The sequence below is a fragment of the Bubalus bubalis genome, chromosome 7, assembly GCF_019923935.1.
Source record: "Bubalus bubalis isolate 160015118507 breed Murrah chromosome 7, NDDB_SH_1, whole genome shotgun sequence".
Lineage (NCBI taxonomy): Eukaryota > Metazoa > Chordata > Mammalia > Artiodactyla > Bovidae > Bubalus > Bubalus bubalis.
In genome coordinates this window covers 50,657,512-50,675,999 of record NC_059163.1, presented here as the reverse complement: position 1 = coordinate 50,675,999, position 18,488 = coordinate 50,657,512, and the positions used below count along the sequence as shown (strand labels likewise).

Sequence of the window (18,488 nt, the reverse complement as noted above, 5' to 3'; positions counted from 1 at the left end):
ATATTCTAGTGGTATCCAAATTGTACTGGAGGTCCTAGCTCTTGCAGTAAGACAGAAAAAGAGAATAAGAAGGAGAAGAAAGGGGGAAAAAAAGCAAGGTTCTATATTGGAAAGGTTTTATATTAGATAAAAATGAAACTATATTTTCAGAAATGATAGATGATAGATATCCTTATTTTCAGACATGAAATTGTAGTATCTGTAAACAACACTAAAGAATCTATAGAAAAATATTAAAACAAATAAGTGAACTTAGCGAGGTCACAGGATAAAAAGTCAATGTAAAAAAATTAATTTTATTTCTGTATATTAGCAATGAATAACAGGAAAATGAAACATACATTCCAGGAAATGAATGTAAATGTTCAATTCAAAACATAAATACTATGTACAAACTTCTCTGTCAGCTGCTTTGAGAAAGAAGCCCAGATATGACTACAACCCTGAAGAGCTCACAACTAATAATGATAAAAAAGATAAGAGCACCACACTGAACAAAATGTTTCAGACCCATAAAATAAACTGCTGCTGCTGCTAAGTCGATTAAGTCGTGTCCGACTCTGTGCGACCCCATAGATGGCAGCCCACCAGGCTCCGCTGTCCCTGGGATTCTCCAGGCAAGACTCTTTCAATGTCTAAGGTTATTTTCTCTTTGTTTCAAAGTTAGTGGCCATTTTAATAGTGTTATACCATGAGAAAAAAACTGATAGCTGGAAATGGGGAAATTTGAGCACAGAGACACTGACAGAAGGAAGACTGTGGAGATACACACAAAAAAATACCATGGGAAGATATATACACATGTTTGGATGGCATTACTGATTCAATGGACCTGAGTTTGAGCAAACTCCAGGAGATGGTGAAGGACAGGGGCATGCTGATGAACATGATTTAAAAAAAAAATACAAAAACCCTATTACTGACATCATACCTAATGATAAAAACACTGAAGATATTCCTCCTAAAGCCAAGAACAAGGCAAAGATATTCTAGCGGTATCCAAATTGTACTGGAGGTCCTAGCTCTTACAGTAAGACAGAAAACGAGAAGAAGGAGAAGAAAGGGACCTTCTTTGGGTCCCATGGGGTCACAAAGAGTCAGACACCACTGAGCGACTGAATAACAGCAATCCACGAGCCAAGGAATAGCTGCAGTAACAGAAGCTAGAAGAGAGGTATGGAACAGACTCTTCCCTTGTGCCTTCAGAGGGAGCATGGCCCAACTAATACCTTGATGTGGTACTTCTGGCTTCTAGAACTGAGACAATAGATCTCTGTATTTTTAAGCCACTATGTTTAGGTAAGTTGATTATAGCAGTCCTAGGAAACTAATACATGGTGAAAGGGGATTCGGGGAGTCAAACGGTTGCTATCCAGCACACAGAGGTAGGTCAGGCCAGGGGTGCAGTGGGAGCCAAGAGAGGATGTACTAAATCCTCTGCAGGGAGCCTGAGATAAAACTTCCTAAAAAGACAAAGCTAAAGAGACCTTGTACAAAGAGCAGGCACCCACCAAGCCTATTACAACATGGAACAAGATTGTAGGTAGGAGCAGCAAGTACAGAAAAGCAAGCATGTGAGACAGCAGAATGCCTTCAGGGAGGCACAGCAGATCAAATCATGCAGAATACAGTTGTGTGAGTAAATGACAAGAAAAAAAGGGAAGAGGGAGGCAGGGGTTAATTCATTACCTGCACTGAATGCTGTGTTAACAAAGATGAGGAGTCACTGGAGGATGCTAATGGGGCCATGGTCAGCTTTCCAACTGGGTGAGGCGACAGGAAGAAACTGGGGTAGAAATCTATGGAAGGATTACAGTTATCACTGGGTCCCAGCAACAGTGCGCAGGGCTCTATGATGTCTCACCACACCTAGTCGTTCAGGAAGGAAAGAGCCCAAAAGGTATCTGGAATGATCTGAGACTGGTGTCAGCAACTAAGGAGACTGTGAGAGATAAAACATCACAGAGCTTCAGCTGAAGGAGGGAGGGGGATGATAGGAATGGAGGATTTGTTAGGAAATTAAAGGTTAAAGGGACAAATGTCTCAATAAGGCTGAACAACAGGTTTAGAGAGTAAGAGCAGGAAGCAGAGGGGGCTGTGGTCAGGAAATAAGAAGCTGCACTGAAATTTACAACTGTGGAAGTGAAGCAGCTATGAATTAAGGTTTCAGGTGACCACAGTGGAAAGGTGGAAGAAAAGGGAAGGAAAGACCTTGTGAAGCTAGGAACTCAGATGTCTAGAATGCATATTTCATAGGTGTGGAAGTTGCCTGGAATGACAGGGAGACACAACAGGAAAGGGACATCTGAACAGTAAGTGCCAAATTATTTGATGAAACTGGAGTAGCAACAGGGGGTCAGAAGATGCTCAAGATATGTTCCAGTGGGAAAGGAGTGGAAAAAGAAAAGGGTGTCGTGAAGGATTTAGAAGAGACAGTTGAAAGGTAAGAAAATGTCACCCTCTTTCTAAGAGGATCAGGTGCATCTAGCCTATGCATCATCAGAATCTGCCCAAATTCTAATTATTTTTTTAGACATGAAATGAAGCATTTCTGACTGCATTGGGGAGAACATCTCTGTGAAATACTCATGACTCCTTGCCATCGGGTGTGACAAAGGTAGGCAGGACGAGAACAGGCAAGTGAGAAAGAACTATATGTTGTCCATTCTCTGCATCAGTCTACCTCTCCCAGCCTCTGTGTGTACTTGGGGACCACAGAGACAAAGAGACAAAGGTGAGAAGGATTTATTAAACACCTGCTACAGGTCAGGCGTTATACCAGTTTAGCTTATTTAATCCACGTAAGAATCTGAGGCACAGCCTTATCGTCTCCATTTCACAGGGGAGGATATGAAGCTCAGAGAGGTTAAAGTTTTGTTCACGTGACTTTTATTACAGTGCTGGTATGCACACACAAGCTGTAAAGCTCAAGCTCTTTCTGGCACAGCTCAGGAAAGGCATGATATGGGAACTTAGTGACCAATGGCCCCAAGTGACACCTGTCTGTCCCTGCTTTATGCCTATCAGTGTTGTCTTCTCCAGGGAAGTGTACCTTTTGGATTCAGTCAGTTATTTACAAGGCAGTGAGACAGACTCAAAACACATGTCTTAAAACACTGACTTCAGCAAAATGGCAGCCGTGGGGATTCTAACTTCCAAAGATGTCCTTTAGGAGCCAAGCTACCACAAAAAAATATACTTAAAAAAAAAAAAAAAACAGTTGATTTGGTAAATAAATATAGCTTTAAACTAAGTTCCTAGCTGTCACCTCTTATCAGATAGCATCAACCCCATAGACAGCAGCCCACCAGGCTCCGCCATCCCTGGGATTCTCCAGGCAAGAACAATGGAGTGGGTTGCCATTTCTTTCAACAATGCAGGAAAGTGAAAAGTGAAAGTGAAGTCGCTCAGTCGTGTCCGACTCTTAGTGACCCCATGGACTACAGCCTACCAGGTTCCTCCGTCCATGGGATTTTCCAGGCAAGAGTACTGGAGTGGGTTGCCATTGCCTTCTCCACCCTAAACCCTTACTGTGTAGAAATTCTAAATCCACTTAGGGAAAATACCAGACAGGATTTTCTATAATTTCACTAGACTGAACTCTTTAAGAGAAGGGCTTGTTTTTGTTTTGTGTTTCATTCATATATATCCTTAGCATTAAGACTAGCACTTCAAACTCTGCAAGTACCCAATGATGTTTGTGGAAAGAATGAATGAGCAAAGAATGAATGAGCAGGTCAGAGGAAGCAGGGGTGAAAGCGATGAAGAAATAAATCCAAATCTCCTTGTTTGCTCCTGATCCAACCTCTTTACTAAAGTCTCATTCCCCACCTCCTCTGTTTATCACTTTCTCCCAACTCTGGTGTAGCGTATCAGGACTGTAAGGACAACTGAATCTGAAGATCCTGTAGCTACTAGCAACGTGGCATGTATGTGGATCTCCTTTTTTCATCAATCAGTAATAGGCTTCCCAGGTGCCAGTGGTAGTAAAGAACTCACCTGCCAATATAGGAGACATAAGAGACTCGGCTTCCATCCCTGGGTCTGAAAGATCCCCTGGAGGAGGGCATGGCAACCCACTCCAGTATTCTTCCCTGGAGAATCCCATGGACAGAGGAGCCTGGGCTACAGTCACGGAGCCTGGGCTATAGGGTCACGAAGAGTCAGACATGACTGAAGTGACTTAGCATGCACACGAGAAACTCTAGACCTCCAAAACACCAGTGCTCTGTCTGCTCCAGTAATTTTTTCCACTGTGTCTTTCCATTTATACTAGTAATATCACATATTACGTAGAAATCTGTAGCATGCACAGTCCTGCATTCAACATCCTGTACTGTTGAGAAACAAAGGGACTCATACTTTCACCCATTTTCTTGCATAAAATTCTACCTTCACTTCTATGCAGATATCTCCAAATTTCACATAAATAGCCCTGACCATCTTTCTTGGCTTCAAACTGCATTTCATTCGTTAATTCATTTCAAATATTTTGAATACCTCCTATTAGCCAATCTCTTCTCATTTGTTTTCTGCAGCAGCCACTTCAGAGCCCTGCGTCCAATGTGTTCAAAAGTGGACTTTCACTTCTTTCCCTGTCAAACCAGCTTTTCTTCCTGACTTGCCTATTTCTGGTCATAGAATCACTGTTCTTTCATGCACTTAATTCTCTGAGAACTTGGAGTTCATTGTCTTTGACTCTTTCCTTCCCCACCAAGTCACTCTATCAAGTCTTATATATCCTATTTTACAACTCCCACTTTTTCATTCTAATTATCAATAGGGGTTTGTCAGGTGCTTGTTGCCACTTATCTTTGACTAAGTCTTTTAGCTGATTTATTTATCCCCAGCCTCACCCTCCCCCCAGTTCATTGTTCAAAGTACTCCCAAATTAATCTTCTTAAGGAGCATATACATAGCATATTCTTGTTCTAGAATCTTCAAGACTTCACCATTGTCTACTGAATTATTACCCTTTCTTCTGCAACAAAGTCCCAATTTCCCTCCCTCCCTCTCAATTTCTTTCTCCCTTTTTATTACTTCAAAAAAGACAGGATGAAATACTATATAGTTATTAAAAAGAACAAAATACTTCTAGATGAACAGGTATTGTAAGTTCTTAAAGATATAGTATATTATCATATGTCAGAAAAGAGATATATATACACATACATATATATATATATATATATATTCATGTGTGTATATGCATGTGTATGGAGAAAGAGAAAAGAAGATGCAACAAGAAAGTGGTAACAGTTATTACCTGCCTCTGAAAAAAGAAAACCATGGATGAGAATGAGCAATAAGCATAGAAAGGGGACTATTGCATTTTCTGAATATTGTACAATATACATTAATAAATTTGAGGATATGCATAGTGACCCTCATTTCAAAATGCAAAACAATGTAAAATTATGTTACCCATAGTTCCACCACCAGGAATTAACAAAGTTAACTTTTGTCTTTTGTCAAACTTGCCTCCCACATTTGATGGCATTTGAAAATAAAACTTTATATCTGGGTGGGAAGGAGTTTCAAGAGGGAGTCACATATACTTATGCTTATATGTTATATACTCATAACTTATATGTTATACATATAACAACGCTTCACATTGTTGTACAGCAGAAACAAACACAACATTGTAAAACAATTATCTTCCAATTAAAAATAAAATTAAACTTTATATCCAAACTTTAGGTCCTTTAACCAAGCTGCCACCACCAAGTTCCAACCTTGTCTTCCCTCTACCCTCTACCCAGAAGCAACCACCATGGTAAGTTTGGTGTGTATCTTTCCAGCTCATTCCATTGTTTTCAGTTCAGTTCAGTCACTCAGTCGTGTCCGACTCTTTGCGACCCCATGAATCACAGCACACCAGGCCTCCCTGTCCATCACCAACTCCTGGAGTTCACTCAAACTCATGTCCATCGAGTCAGTGATGCCATCCAGCCATCTCATCCTCTGTCGTCCCCTTCTCCTCTTGCCCCCAATCCCTCCCAGCATCAGAGTCTTTTCCAATGAGTCAACTCTTCTCATGAGGTGGCCAAAGTACCGGAGTTTCAGCTTTGGCATCAGTCCTTCCAATGAACACCCAGGACTGATCTCCTTCAGAATGGACTAGTTGGATCTCCTTGCAGTCCAAGGGACTCTCAAGAGTCTTCTCCAACACCACAGTTCAAAAGCATCAGTTCTTCATTTTACATAGATATATAAGCATCCATAACCAAAGCATAGTTTTAGACACGTTAAGTGTATAATTCTGACTTCCTATTTCATTTTATAATATTGCTTGCTTATACTGTAACCTGTATAGATTATATTTTGTTCCTTTTTTTCTGTGTGTACCTCTTCTTTCTATTAATGAAAAATTGGTTCTTTCCAGTTTTTTGCTATTATGAACAATGCTACTATAAAAATCCTTTGCATGTTTCCTTAGACGCCTGTGCAAGAGTAGTCCTTACGTCTATGTCCAGAAGTGGAATAGCTGGTTCTACTTTCAGCTTATGAGATCAGCCAAATTGTTGCTCAAGGTTGTGTATCATTTTACATTCTGTGAATCCTATACAGGTATATCATTTCCTCCACACCAGACCAACCTTCATATTGTCAGATTTTAGGGTGTTTTTTCTGAATTTGATGAGACAAATTTGTTTGCACTATGGTTTTTGATTTGCCTTTACTGAAGAAGTTGGACAAACTCTCATGAGTCTATTAACCATTTGGATTTATTAGAAGTTTATATTCTTAGTAACATTTTTTCAGTTGGGTTCTGTCATTCATTCAAAACATATTTAATGCCTGCTAGGTGTTGGGCATTATTATTACCCTCCAAGTGAATATGTACCCCTGGTCCTCTGTTAACTTCACTTTAATTTTACCTTTCTGAACTAAGCATAATATTATAAAGCATAAAATTCCAAAATTAGTGCCCTACTAATGACATTCATTAAAAAGTAGAGACATTACTTTGCCAACAAAGCTCTGTCTAGTCAAAGCTATGGTTTTTCCAGTAGTCATGTATGGATGCAAGAGTTGGACTGTGAAGAAAGATGAGTGCTGAAGAATTGATGCTTTTGAACTGTGGTGTTGGAGAAGACTCTTGAGAGTCCCTTGGACTATAAGGAGATCCAACCAGTCCATCCTAAAGGAAATCAGTCCTGAATATTCATTGGAAGGACTGATGCTGAAGCTGAAACTCCAATACTTTGGCCGCCTGATGCAAAGAGCTGACTCCTTGGAAAAGACCCTGATGCTGGGAAAGATTGAAGACAGGAAGAGAAGGGGACGACAGAGGATGAGATGGATGGCATCATAGGCTCGATGGACATGAGTCTGAGCAAGGTCCAGGAGTTGGTGATGGACAAGGAAGACTGGCATGCTGCATTCTGTGGGGTCACAAAGAGTTGGACATAACTGAGTGACTGAAATGAACTGAAGTGAATGCCATTCATGAGGCTTCCCTGGTAGCTCAGCTGTAAAGAATTCACCTGCAATGCAGGAGATCCTGATTTGATTCCTAGACCGGGAAGACCCCCTAGAGAAGGGATAGGCTACCCACTCCAGTATTCACGGGCTTCCCTGGTGGCTCAGATGGTAAAGAATCCACCTGCAATGTGAGAGACCTGGGTTTGATCCCCAGTTTGGGAAGATCCCCTAGAGGAGGGCATGGCAACCCACCCAGTATTCTTGCCTGGAGAATCCCCACGGACAGGCCTGGTGGGCTACAGTCCAGGGGATCTCAAAGAGTCAGACACAACTGAGCAACTAAGCACAGCACAGCACAGAAATGCTATTCATGTACTTTACTAACATGTAAATCCCTTAAATTATTTACCAAGAAATATTTGTTTATCAGTGTTTGGCTTACTAAGCAATCTAACTCCTTTAATCTCATTTAATTATCATCACAACTATGTTTTGACCATATTATGCCACCAAAGCAGTGAACTACTTCTGGATAAAATTGAAAACTGAACTGAGTAATCCAGTTTCTAAGTCTGGCAGAGCATGCAGACTTTAAAGCATCATCTTTAAACAAAGACAGTTGCATATTATGCAGCTCAGAGCACCCACACTGTAATTATTTGTTGTTCATTCGCTCAGTCATGTCTGACTCTTTGAGATTTCATGAATTGCAGCATGTCAGACTTCCCTGTCCTTCACCATCTCCTGGAGTTTGCTCAAACTCATGTCCATTGAGTGGGTAATGCTATCCAACCATATCATTTTTTGTCACCTCCCTCTCCTTCTGCCTTCAATCTTTCCCAGCATCAGGGTCTTTTCCAATGAGTAAGCTCCTCGCATCAGGTAAACAAAGTAGGTTACCTTTCAGTTCAGTTCAGTCGCTCAGTCATGTCTGACTCTGCGACCCCATGGACACCAGGCACACCAGGCCTCCCTGTCCATCACCAACTCCCGCTTTAGCATTAGCCAAAGACCATTCAACTTGTATGAGGATTCCTATATGTTGGTGCTTTCTGGAGTAGAATTCTTTGTGAATGTCCCAAAAAAACTGAGAAAAATGATGTATTTGGTATTCATCTATTATGTGTACGTATGAAGACAAAGAAGGCAGAGCACAGAGGAACTAATACCTTCAAACTGCGGCGCTGGACAAGCCTCCTGAGAGTCCCTTGGACAGCAAGGAGCTCAAACCCATCAATCTTAAGAGAAATCAACCGTGAATATTTGTTTGAAGAGCTGATGCTGAAGCTCCAATATTTTGGTCATCTGATGCAAACAGCCGACTCACTGGAAAAGTCCCTGATGCTGGGAAAGATTGAGGGCAAAAGGAGAAGAGGGCATCAGGGTGAGATGGCTGGATGGCATTTCTGATGCAATGGACATGAACCTGGGCAAACTTTGGGAGATGGTGAGGGACAGGGAGGCCTGGCACGCTGCAGTCCATGAGGTCATAAAGAGTTGGACATGACTGGGAGACTGAACAACAACAACAACATTATTTGTTATATTGACACTAAGTAAATAGGTACCTTTTTAAAGAGAAATGCTTTCTTCTCCATTAGTGCAAAGATATTCTAAAGAATGTACTCTATTCTGCCAATGCAACCAGTAAAACTCAAGCCTCAAAAAAAAGTGCAGAACAACATGCAGTAAACTATAAACAATAGTTACCTCTGGAGACTAGATCTTTGCATTATTTGAACTTTATACAATATGCACGTATTAACTTTATAATAAAAGGATAAATTTCAGTATCTTTTCTCAAAAGAATATTACTAAACAACTTGTAGAAATGTTCATGATATAGTGTTAAACAGAAAAAGCAGATAGTTAAACACTATTTATGTTACACTATTTATGTTATCATCCTGTCTTATTAGAAATGTTGCATATGTGCATGGAAAGGATAAATACTTCAATATTAAACATTTTAAGTTTTTAGTGGTAGGATCATCAGTATATGGCTTTTTCTTTGTATTCTGTAATTTTGCCTAATTTATTTTCTTAATGAGAAAAAAAAGGCAGTATTTATAAATGAGATTTTGTTTAGTAGCAAAAATAATTTATGTCAGCAGTTTTGCTTTAAAATAATGTTTTCCAGTCCCTGCCCAATCTCAGTATCCTACTGCAGAGCCTAGGTTCTTTCTTAATATTTAACAATGCTCCCAGAGTTGTGTAACCATCCAGAACAGGCTTTGCCAGCTCCGCAATAGGGAAGCAGCCAGTGCTTGAAAACAACCATCTACTGCTTGGCAAAGCTTAGATTCTAGCCCCAGCTCTACACCAAATTGCCAGTGAGAACTTGGCAGAGATCTTTCTGAGTTTCGTTTCCCCTTCCATAGAGTGTAGATGCTAAAACCTGTCCTGACTTCTATAGTGATTCTCTATGGGGAGTTAATGAAAAATACACACAAAGTAATATTGAAGGCTGTGAAGATTTACACAAATTCAAGTTGATGATCAGAGAAGGCAATGGCAACCCACTCCAGTACTCTTGCCTGGAGAATCCCATGGACGGAGGGGCCTGGTGGGCTGCAGTTCATGGGGTCACAAAGAGTCAGACACAACTGAGAGACTTCACTTTCACTTTTCACTTTCACGCATTGGAAAAGGAAATGGCAACCCACACCAGTGTTCTTGCCTGGAGAATCCCAGGGACGGAGGAGCCTGGTGGGCTGCCGTCTATGGTGTCGCACAGAATCGGACACGACTGAAGTGACTTAGTAGCAGCAAGTTGATGATATAATTATATAACTACCAAGCTCAGAAAGAGACAACCATCAACTTTCTAAGGGAGACAAAGAGAGCTAACATGCTTAAAGTAATTTTTCTTTAAGCCTTCCCTCCTTGAACTATCACTTTGAGAACTCAATTTTGTCAGAGCAACTATTTAATAATTATCTTTAGAGGGTCATAAAGTGAAAGTGAAAGTGAAGTCTCTCAGTCGTGTCCGACTCCTTGCAATCCCACGGACTATAGCCTACTAGGCTCCTCTGTCCGTGGGATTTTTCAGGCAATAGTACTGGAGTGGATTGCCATTTCCTTTTCCAGGGGATCTTCCCGGCCCAGGAATCAAACCCAGGTCTCCCGCATTGTAGACAGATGCTTTACTGTCTGAGCCACCAGAGAAGCCTCCCATGAAGACTAAAACAGAACTGAACAAAACTGTTGCTATGCGTGCCCGTAGCAAACAAACACAAGGAACGATTGTTAAAACGACTGTTATCAACTTACAGAGAAAATACAACACTTTCTCAGGAAGCAACAATTTCACTAAGGAGGTCATTATTATCCTAGTCATTATCATCACCTTTATAATTCACAGAAAATTCGCAAAGGGGCCATCATAAAGTAAAATCTCAATTAATCAAAAGGCAGTTAATAAACCATTGAATAACCAAATATATTCTCCAGACTCATTTTTTTAGCCAAACATTTTACAAGAAAACAGTGATATAAATGCCAGAAAAGTAAAGGTCCTAAGAGCAAAATTGCTACTCCATTCCCAATGAGCAGAACTAGGAATATTTTTTAAATAAACTTAAAGTATGGATTATAACAATAAAGTCATATATATTAAAACCCTGGAGCACCACAAGCCCCTACATCATCAAAGAAAATTTTCTCTAGAATCAATGTGCTATACTGATCAAGGGTAAGAATGAAGACTTTCTGCAGTGGTTGGAAGCCTTAATGCGTTATCCTCCCCCTTTTCCCCACTCAATCATAAAGTATTCTGAATTCTAAAAATTGACCATAAAAATTAATAAATTATGATTACCTGCAGGTTTCCTTGACCTTTATGTTAGGGTACCTCACTCAAATATTTGTTTCTCAGGAAATGCAATCTGCATTTCTCAGGAAATGCAATGGATGCTGATGAGAAGCTTTTGGGGAAAGTCTGAATTAGAGTTTCATCTTCCATAAACTCTGTTGTGATTTCACCATCTATTACATGTATTGACTATATTTTAAACCATTATGTTAGCCATAAGCATTTATTTCCTTGTACATACATCTATGTTTGCATATGACTATTCCACTTTACCAATTCTTCTCTAAACTTCTTAAAAGCAGAGAACTTTCTCTGCTCTTTACATCTTGGGACAAAGCAAATACAAATTTTGATGGAAACAATAGTGAGTAAACATACAAAGAGGCATATAAGTATTTCTAACCCAGCACTTGAGGTCCCCTGTATTCTAATTACATAGGAATTTTGTCAGTCACAATGTCTATTTGAAATTTAGGATAATTTTTTCCCTGCTTTTCTTATAAATCTATGTCTTATACCCAAAAGAACACATTAAAACTACTGATATGGTATGGGGAGGGAGGAGGGAGGAGGGTTCAGGATGGGGAACACATGTATATATGTGGCGGATCAGGATGGGGAACACATGTACATCTGTGGCAAAAACCATACAATATGGTAAAGTTAAAAAATAAAATAAAAAAATATATATATAAAGCTACTGATATTTTTACTTTAAACAATTTGAAGATAACATAATATAATCTTTACTTAATATTTTTGTTTCTCAACCCTTGTTGAGCATGTGCTATGTGCCATATGGCTTGCTGCAGTGTGAAGGCAAGGAAGAAAAGAGGAAGGATGGAATGTTAAGACAGGCTTCCAGCCCTAAAGAAGTTAATAAGAGAGCTCTGTAAGAAACAAAAATCCAACATGACAATTTTGTGTGTATAAAGGCCAACTCTGTGGAGTCAGGAGATTCATGAAAGCTCTCCAAAGCAGGGAATATGTGACTGGGTTTTGAAGGATGATTAGGAGTTTACTAAGGTAGTAGTGGAAATGAGCACTCCTGGCAGAAGAAACACCATCTGAAGAAGGTAAGGAATAAAGAAAAGAGCAAATATTTCTAATGACTAGGATTAGGATGCCTGGGTGCTTGTGGCTTCCCCTCAGCACTCATGTAATGTGGAACACTTTTTGTGAGTGCCCTGACCCATTATTGTATTATGATCCAGTTATCAGTGTCTGTCCCACCAGACTTGAGATCAGGTACCAGTGAGCTCTGATTTTTATGTTTCCAGCAACTTACATAATGCCTGGCTCATAAAACCTTCCAAAAAAGCTTTGCTTTACTTTTGATATTTAGTTTATTGCACAAACACTACTCTCAAAACTTAAACATCTACACTCTATCATCATTTTAATGATCACATTTAAATACTATTTCTATAACAGCACAATGTGTACATTTCTTAATCCCAATTGCCTTTAGAACAATTCTATCAATTCCCAAGAAAACAATGTGCTTTGAAAAGAGATTTCAATAGATTTATGGATTAATTTTGAGAGAATCAACACACCTAATATATTACAATTTTTAATTACCTGACAAGGGACATCTCTTCATTTACTGATAGCTTTTAAAGTCTACTATATATGTTTTAAGTCTTTATAATTTTCATTAAACAAGCTATGCATATTTCTAGTTAAATATATTCTATGTATTTAAATTTGTATTTGTAAATAAGATTTTTTTAACATATTGTCTTACCAGTTACTACTGATTTATAGAAGAGCTGTCAATTTATATACTTATTTTGTAGCCTATCATCTTATTGAACTTTAGCTTTAATAGTTTTAAATTGATCCATTTACATTTTCTAGGTAGACGATACCCACAAGTAATGATAATTTTATCTCTTCAAAATGTATGCTGCTGCTGCTAAGTCGCTTCAGTCGTGTCCGACTCTGTGCGACCCCATAGATGGCAGCCCACTAGGCTCCTCTGTCCCTGGGATTCTCCAGGCAAGAATACTGGAGTGGGTTGCCATTTCCTTCTCCAATGCATGAAAGTGAAAGTGAAAGTGAAGTCGCTCAGTCGTGCCTGACTCTGTGCGACCCCATGGACTGCAGCCCACCAGGCTCCTCCATCCATGGGATTTTCCAGGCAAGAGTACTGGAGTGGGGTGCCATTGCCTTCTTGTTTATTTTTCTCATTTCATTATGTTGAGTAGAAGTTATAGAACACTGCTAAATAATAGATACTATATCCTGCTTTTGTTTCAGTCCCTAGAATTTCTCCTATTTTTCTCACTGGTTCCAGATAAATTTTCTTTATTGTGTTAAGGAAGTTTTCTTATATAAGTAATTTCCTCTTTTTTCAAGAATATTCATTAAACTTCACCAGTTACCTTTCATCAGCTAAAGCTAAGTTGATTTGTAACTGGGAACATTTGTAACATTTGAGAACTATTACGTGTAATTATAAGCACTTGCTTCACACTCTAGAGTATCTATATTACCATAATTCAAAATCTTGGCATAATGGTTGTCTGCTGATGGGAAGGTACATGCTATTTTTCCTTTGAGGGAATGTAGGAAAGTGCCAGCTGTTTGATTACTGCCATAGCCAAAATTTAAAATATGATAGTCTAAATTCCCATGCACTCTTATGTCAGGTGACAGGCTCTGGCACTATGGATTTATCCCGCTGAACTACTGATGGGGACACAGTAGGAAACAAAGCAAAGTTTCTATCTAAGATAATCACTGGCACATAATAGGTACCAAGTAAGTCTTTATTGAATAATAAATAAATATATCTAGGGTACAGTAGCTTTTTTGGAGGTAGTTTTGGACCCCTTTTTAAAATCACGTCCATAAGTTTTAGTCAATTTAAGTTTTACTTTTCAATTTAAATTTAGGCATTTGTTTATGTAGAAAATAATCTATTTTATCCAGACTTTTAAGTTTTTAGCACTATTAATTTCATAGCTTAAAAAATTACCTCCATGAAAAAGAGAAAGATCTACAATAGTGTCTTGCTATTATCTTCAAAGAGTTATTTGATATTTCTCCCCCTTCCCACCCCCCTTTTTTTTTTTCATTTCTAAGGGGTAGGGTCCTTAATTTAAACTTATTAATTTTTAACTTTATTTGACTGTGACCAGATAATGTATACTTTTTTGCCTAATTGAGATTATTGTTGTGATCAATATGTACCAATATTCTAGGAGTAGAGGAAAGAGGGTGTATTCTCTATGCAGCGGTCCCCAGCCTTTTTGGCACCAGGGACCAATTTCGTGGAAAACAATTTTCCCAAGGACCAGGGTCGAGGGGGATGGTTTGGTAATGATTCAAGGGCATTACATTTACTGTACACTTTATTTCTATTGTTATTACATCTGCTTCACCCCAGGTCATCAAGCATTAGATCCTAGAGGCTGGGGACCCTGCACTATGGGATATAAAGTATAATCAATAATTATTAGGTCTTTTATTTGCAGTTAACACCATGATGCTTAACCACCACCATTCTCTTTTATCCACCTGCTTCATATAACAAAACTGTAAGTAACATTTATAGAAAGAACAGTAAGTGAAAGAATGAATATAGTGGAACAAATTGACTGAGGGATATATAAACAGAAAAGGTCAAGGAGTGAAAAGCTAGTTATAAGATATGTCTTTAACAGTAGGAACATTTTAAAAGCTCAGTTTAATAAAGTCTAACTTTCTGATACAGAATGAAAGCACAAATATTTAAAATCCTGTAATCTTGGCATTATGTATGTATGTATGTATGTATACATTATGTATGTGTATATATATATATACATAATATATATATTATGTATGTATGGATGGATGGATGGATATGAGAGTTGGACTGTGAAGAAAGCTGAGCGCCAAAGAATTGATGCTTTTGAACTGTGGTGTTGGAGAAGACTCTTGAGAGTCCCTTGGACAGCAAGGAGATCCAACCAGTCCATTCTGAAGGAGATCAGCCCTGGGATTTCTTTGGAAGGAATGATGCTAAAGCGGAAACTCCAGTACTTTGGCCACCTCATTCGAAGAGTTGACTCATTGGAAAAGACTCTGATACTGGGAGGGATTGGGGGCAGGAGGAGAAGGGGACGACAGAGGATGGAATGGCTGGATGGCATCACTGACTCGATGGACGTGAGTCTGAGCAAATCTGGGAGTTGGTGATAGACAGGGAGGCCTGGCGTGCTGCGATTCATGGGGTCGCAAAGAGTCAGACATGACTGAGTGACTGAACTGAACTGAATCTTGGCACAATAAACATGATAAAGAGTAGTTTTAAGTTTATAAAAATAAAGTGAAAAAAGTGAAAGTGTCAGTCACTCAATGGTTCCTGACTCTTGGTGACCCTGTGGACTGTACCCCTCCAGGCTTCTCTGTCCATGGAATTCTCCAGGCAAGAATACTAGAGTGGGTAGCCATTCCCTTCTACAGGGCATCTTCCTGACTCAGGGATCAAACCCAAGTCTCCTGCCTTGCAGGCAGATTCGTTAGATTCTTTACTTTCTGAGCCACCAGGGAGGCCAGGAAAATAAAACTATCAAATAACTGATAAGTTTTTTAAAGTCTAATTAAATTATACATGCCTATCATAGAGAAATAAAAGAAAGCAAGATAATTTAAACTCTGGCTCCATCACATAATAGTAATATGTTACATTGAGAGAGTCATTAAACTTCTTTAGACCACTTACCTCTAAAAGGAGGTGTACAGGTTTCTATAATAATGTTTATAAAGTAACTAACATTTTAAAAGTTCTTAAATGTCTCCAATGAGTGGGAGCTCATATTTTCAGGGAGTTTTATTAAGATTTATATGAATTTGACAGTGTTCCATCTTCAAATATCTTAAAAAGAAATAAAACCTAGTATATGATACTTCCTTTGAGGAAAGACACATCTGAACAAAGGTATTGTTTTGACTTCTAAAAATGAACTTGAAGGTAAACAACAAGGACCTACTGTATAGCACAGGGGACTCTACTCAATATCTTTTAATAACCCAAACAGAACAGAATCTGAAAAAGAATATATATATATGTAACATATGTATACACATACATTCATATGTTTTATATATATATATATAACTGAATCATTTTGTTGGACACTAGAAACTAAGACAACATTGTAAATCAACTATACCTACATTTGTAAAAAATGAACTTGAAACTTGCAAAAAGGCAGTATTTACTATGCTATGATATTCAGATTAGCAGGACCATATTGCCAGACTTTATTTAGTGTTATTTTTAACTAAAATTGTATCTTTAACTAAATTGTGTTTAGTAGAATATTCATTTATCTGTCAAAAATACAGAGAAATCAATAAAAATAAAACCATAAGTTGTAGCTAGAAAGCATATACCATGGAAAACAAAGCAAATGCTGATGCATTAATAAATTGAAACAGAAGTATAAACATATGTGAAAATATAATTTTAATTACCACTGAGTTCTTACCTTTGGTTGCTTAAGCACTATATCTGTGTCTTCCAGAAACAGAAGTCAGTGGTGTATCCAAAGCAAACAGGGATATAATGTAAATCTGGACATTGTCAAAATCCAGGTCCTAATTTTTAAAAGAAATAAATACACTGATCTTTTTCCTTTCTTTAAACATGCACAAACAGCTAGTTTTCTTAATCATTCCCAAGGAAAGAAACAGTTCTGTGGCATTGACAAAGGAGGATTTTCATGAGCCACTATTGGATTTGCGGATTTATATACAGATGAAAATAACAGCAAAGCACCATTATCCTTTGCTAGAGCCCAAGCTTATTAATATGTGACAGATTTAGGAACAAAAGGGGTTTTCTCATACTATACCTCTTAACAAATTTGCAATCAAGCTTAACCAAAGGTAATATTGGCTAATGAATTTTATTAAAGTTCTATTTTCAATTTATTCAGCATTACAATCTGGATAGAATTATAGGCTTTTACAAATTATGACTAAAATTTTAAATACAGTGCCATCATAATAAAACTATTAAAATATAAATAAGGTGTACTTATTTATTCCTTGACCCATTTAATGTGTGTTTTGTGGAAGAGCTGCATGTCTCATATCTAGTCAGAAATAAAATTGGATGAGTCTGAGCGTCCCTGAATAAGGCATACTTTAAGTGTGGCAATAAGATATGCCAGTTAGTGTCCAAATATTATTCTAATGACCAAACAGTAAATTTTCCTCAGAGTTTTTAATGCAATATTTGATAGTTTACATACTCACTAAGGGCTTCCATGGTGGCTCACCTAGTAAAGAATCTGTCTGCAATGCAGGAGACCGTGGTTCAATTCCTGGGTTAGGAAGATCTCCTGGAGAAGGGAATGGCTCTCCACTCCAGTATTCTGGCCTGGAGAATTCCACTCTAGAGTCCATGGGATCACAAAGAGTTGGACATGACTGAGCAACTTTCACTTCACTTCACATACTCACAAAACTTTTTTTCTGATTTATTATTGTAGACTTCCTTAATATGCTTAGAGATCTCTTCTTGGAAGTAAGATTTTTCAGAAAATTATACTTGTCTAATAATAAAGAACCTTTTGTTCTTAAATTCAATGTTCACTTTACTTCTGTCTCTCTTACAGGAACTACAGCTACCTTTAGGTTGGGGTGGTGTCTGTGATGCCATGCTAAGTTTACACGCAGAGGTTTTGGAGTCACAGGCCTGGTTTGAACCTCAGCTCCAAGTTCATCAGCTCTGAGACTAGAGCATGGTAGTGAACCCTCTGGGCCTCAGTTTCAGTTTCCATGGAATGGACATGATAATACCTTGCAGATCTGAGGATTAAAATGAGATATAGTAATATGAAGAGTTTATTACACTTCCTAAAGCATGGTAAACACTTGATAAGTGACTATTAAACATTTTTAAAGATAAACAAAAGAGTTAAACTTTATTTTACAATAATTGGTCTACTATCAGAAATGTGTATGCTTTCTTTTAAAAGTTGAAAATATATTTTCTTGAAAATTCCCTGACTGTCCAGTGGTTAGGACTCCACACTTCCAGTGCCAGGAGCCCAGATTCTATCCCTGGTCAGGGCACTAAGATCCTACAAGTCACATGGCATGGCCAAAAAGAAGTAAAAAAAAAAAAAAAAATACATTTGCTGCTCAGGAAATATCTTATTTAGAGCAATCTTTTTCTAATCTTACTTCATACACCAAGTGAAAGTAACGCCCAGTGCTTTGTGACTGACCCCATGGA

General features: G+C 38.4%; 1 protein-coding gene across 1 annotated transcript in view; it reads right to left on the bottom strand.

The window, feature by feature from the left end:
• CNGA1 (cyclic nucleotide gated channel subunit alpha 1) overlaps positions 1–16,843 on the bottom strand; it is a 38,584-nt gene extending 21,741 nt beyond the window's left edge. The window contains exon 1 of the mRNA XM_006073739.4: positions 16,732–16,843. The gene's annotated coding sequence lies outside the window, so the exon portion shown is untranslated. The remainder of the gene's footprint in view (positions 1–16,731) is intronic.
• Between the last annotated feature and the right edge of the window lie 1,645 nt (positions 16,844–18,488).